A 4,493-nucleotide genomic window follows, 5' to 3' on the forward strand; every position below is an offset into this window, starting at 1 on the left:
ATACGGGCGGCCCCTCGGTAAGATTTGTACTATCAACTATTTAGCGCCAGAGCTAATGCGACTGAACAATCCTGCCTGTAACTATCGTCAAGCTACAGTTATAACGATTCTCCAAGAGCGGGCAAAGTGGCAGGTATTTGCAAGGCATAAAGCATGTATTTTATGATCGAGTGAATCAGCAGCACTCATTATAACTTAAGGTACCAAATTTTTCTTCCTCTGGAAAAATTGTTTTAAGTATAAAGGATCAAAATGTAGTGAAACCAACACAAGTGGAGAATGATAGTGTACCTATCCTGACGTATGTCTAAACCAGTGGATACCGCAGTACCCAGGTGTGCCGCAAGCCAATTCCACTTTCTCAAAAAAATTAAAATGAACACTGCAAATATCCAATTATTCCAGTAAACTAAATGCATTGCTTATTCTTATTTTCCTAAATATTCAACGGCTTTAAGATTGATACGGGCGATTTTTTAATAGTTTTTTAGCTCTTAAATGGTGCCGCGAAATATTCTTTAGCCCTACAAGGATGTTGGGAAATTGTGATAGCACAAAAAGAGTGCTGTGGCGAAAATGTTTGGGAACTACTTGCCTAGAGCCAGAGTTGCGCAAAAAATTAGATATAATTAAAACCAATCGCGCCTCTTTTCGATTTCAGGTGCTTTTTAAATATTGCTCGATTTAACTATCTTAAAGTCTCATCTTCCCGTTTTAAGCTAATATTTCAAAAATGATATAGGGCCGTTGCTACCCGGGGGTCTTAGTGGGGTCGGTCAGGCGGGGAAGGATTGCCTTTTTTAGTGTTAAGATCTGCTCTTGTGAGATTGTGACATGACCTCGACCAACCTACTCGCTATAATTGTCTGTTTGAAGAGTCAGATAAGTAAGGCTACCATGGAGGGCGGCCAAGAATTGCCTTCTCTCTGTCTCATGATCTATCATTGTCATTGATACAATATTTGTTTATCAATGGTTGATTGATAAGGGTCGTATCGACGATAATTTTAGCGATTAGTTTCATCCATAACTACTTTTTGCCAATCTCTGCCTAGAGCCTTTCGAACTAATTTTTCTTAGTGGATCTTTAGAACTGATCATCACTTTAATAAATACAGGTCATTTAAAAATTAAGGTTTTCCTAAGACGTGTTAGCTACATTATGTTTGTTTGAACCTATTGTGGAAGTATGTGGGAGAAATTCAGATCCGTGTCTACATCATCGAGGTCAGATTCATTACTGTGTAATAGGCGACACCTTGTTATAATTATTTGTTGTTGTTTTTTTATAGTCAATCTCATAACTGTTATTTGAGGTCACTGTAAAATTATTATTATTAATTTCAGTCCTAATGTCATTATGAACACATACAAATAAATGTAAACCTTCTGATATAGCTCCTTGTACCCTAGCGAGAGCTAAATTTTAAGCGGTTTTTGTAGTACTGGATTTTAGAGGGGTGATGTTAAAGTGAGATGTAATTTTTTTTTTTTATTGTATACACGTTGCTCTATGACAAACTGTGAATATATCGATTGTAACGGCTTGCAACGGAGTAGCGATCAAGGCTTTGTTATGTACTTGTGTGTGTGTTGTTTATTCTCACTACAGTAAGAACGTTTTGTGATAATTAACTGTAATTAATAAAACAGTAAGAACAGTAAAAACATTTTATTTGTGTCTACTACCTTCGCGTTCAACAGGTAGGTCCAAAGTGTTGGGGTTTACTTGAGTATTGTCTCTGCGTTTGTCTCTATGTAAGTAAACATTACTAAGATTGCATTGAGAAGAATACTCAAAAAAGGTTATATAAACTACAAAAAAAGTTAACAGTTAGGTGACGTGGAAGGTAAACAAATAGATGAGTAAATACATAATTAATAAGGTTATTGAAAATATGAACATTGCAAAAGTAAAAGTAAATCTGATTAAGTTATATAAAAAAAAATTTGAAATGGAAAGTTTACGGTAAGGTTTTAAGAACTCACCGCTATATCTACTTAAGCGCATCTGAAAGTAATGTAGAAATATCGATTAATGTTAATTCGGTTATTTGTGATTTCAGGAGGCGAGGGAGGGAGATGAAGAATATTCATCTAGTACAGAGGGGCCGGATCATGATGCACTTCTACATCTGGCCATTGAAAGTCAAAATCTCAATGCAACTATTGAACTTCTAGAACGTGGCGCTGGAATCAATAGCAGAGGAGAAGATGGATCCACGTCTCTCCACATTGCTGCTAGTAAAGGCTACGAAAATATTGTCAATTTACTACTACAGAGGAATGCAACTGTGGATATTAGAGATAAAGATAGTAACGCTCCCATACACGATGCAGTTTCAAATGGAAACCTGAATATAATTAGGGCCCTTTTAGATCATGGTACTAATATCGATAGTAAGGGAAATTCTAATAGAACACCACTGCATTTGGCTGCCTGGAAGGGCTTCGAAGAAATTGTTAATTTACTATTGGTGAAGAATGCAACTGTGGATATTAGGGATAAAGATAGTAACGCTCCAATACATCTTGCAGTATCTAATGGACACCTAAATGTTGTTAGGACACTTCTAGATCATGGGGCTAATATAAACAGCAAGGGATATTTAGGTTTGACGCCTATCCATTACGCTGGTATTAATGGCTCCGAAACAATCGTTAATTTGCTGTTGGAAAGAAATGCAACAATCGATGTAAGAGACAATGAAAATGACGCTCCAATACACCATGCAGTATCTAGTGGGAATCTGAATGTTGTTAGGGCACTTCTAGATCATGGAGCTAGTATCAATAGTGAGGCAAATGCAAATAGAACACCTCTGCATATGGCTGCCTGGGAGGGCTACGGAACTGTTGTTAATTTACTTCTGGAGAGGAACGTAAGCGTGGATATAAGAGATGAGGATAATAGAGCTCGGCATAATATATGCGGCATATAATGGTCATCTGAATGTCGTTAGGGCACTTCTAGATCACGGTGCTAGTGTAAACGGTAAGGAAAATTCCAGTAAAACACCACTGCATCTAGCTGCGATGAATGGTTACGATGATATTGTTAATTTGCTGTTGGACAGGAATGTAAGTGTGGATATAAAAGATGATGATAGTAAAGCTCCAATACATTATGCTGCATATAAGGGTCATCTGAATGTTGTTAGGGCACTTCTAGATCACGGTTCTAATATCAATATTCAGGGAAATTCCAGTAGAACACCACTGCATCTGGCTGCGATGAATGGTTACGATGATATTGTTAATTTGCTGTTGGAAAGAAATGCAACAATCGATGTAAGAGACAATGAAAATGACGCTCCAATACATTATGCAGCATATAAGGGTTATCTGAATGTTGTTAAGGCACTTCTAGATCACGGTGCTAGTGTCAGTAGTAAGGGAAACTCCAGTAGAACACCACTGCATCTAGCGGCCTGGGAGGGCTACCGAGATATTGTAAACTTACTGTTGGACAGGAATGCAACTGTGGATATAAGAGATGAATATGGTGAAACTCCAATTCATTATGCAGCATCTAATGGGCACCTGAATGTTGTTAGAGCACTTCTGGATCATGGAGCTAATAACAGCAAGGGATCTTTAGGGATGACGCCTCTCCATTACGCTGCTTTTAATGGCTTCGAAACAATGGTTAATTTACTGCTGGAGAGGAATGGAAGTGTGGATATAAGAGACGAATATAATATCACTCCAATACATTATGCAACAATAAATGGGAATGTGAATATTGTGAGGGCACTTCTAGACCACGGAGCTAATATCAATAATAGCAAGGGATACTTAGGTAGGATACCTCTCCATGCTGCTGCTGAGAAAGGTTACGAAACTATTCTTACTTTGCTATTGGAGAGAAATGCAAGTAGGGATATAAGAGATGAAGATAGTAACGCTCCAATTCACATTGCAGTATATAAAGGGCATCTGAATGTAGTTCGGGCACTTTTAGATCATGGCACTAATATTAATATTCAGGGAGAATTTGAGCGAACCCCCCTGCATTGGGCTGTTATGTTTGGCTTCGGAAATATTTCAAATTTCCTTTTAAAGAGAAATGCAAATGTGAATATTAAAGACACTTATCATAACGCAGCAATACATTACGCAGTGAGGAGGAAATATCTGGAAATTCTTAACCAACTTCTAGATTATGGGACGAATATTAATATGGTGGGTGCGAATGGGGACACACCACTTATTTTAGCGGTTGATAATAACACTAAATTCATGGAGGTCCTAATATCACGCGGGGCGAATGTTGATTCACAAAATCTTCTAGGCCAAACGGCGCTCCATGTTGCCGCTGCCAAAAGTTACGAAGCTGCCGTTGGCTATTTGCTATCCCAGAATCCGAGTTTAGGATTCCAAGATATATTGTGCTATACTCCTCTTCAACGAGCCGCTAATAATCTAAACATGAACTTAATAGATATCTTCTTGGATTACGGGGAGGACATTAATAGAAGAGGTTGTAATAA

The 4,493-nt window shown here is 37.9% G+C and overlaps 1 pseudogene; it reads left to right on the forward strand.

Moving 5' to 3' along the window:
- The first annotated feature begins 2,060 nt into the window (after positions 1–2,060).
- LOC106683765 (ankyrin-1-like) overlaps positions 2,061–4,493 on the forward strand; it is a 2,642-nt pseudogene continuing 209 nt past the window's right edge.

This window comes from Halyomorpha halys, unplaced genomic scaffold (genome assembly GCF_000696795.3).
Source record: "Halyomorpha halys isolate HHAL.00 unplaced genomic scaffold, Hhal_1.1 Scaffold516.1, whole genome shotgun sequence".
Classification (NCBI taxonomy): Eukaryota; Metazoa; Arthropoda; class Insecta; order Hemiptera; family Pentatomidae; genus Halyomorpha; species Halyomorpha halys.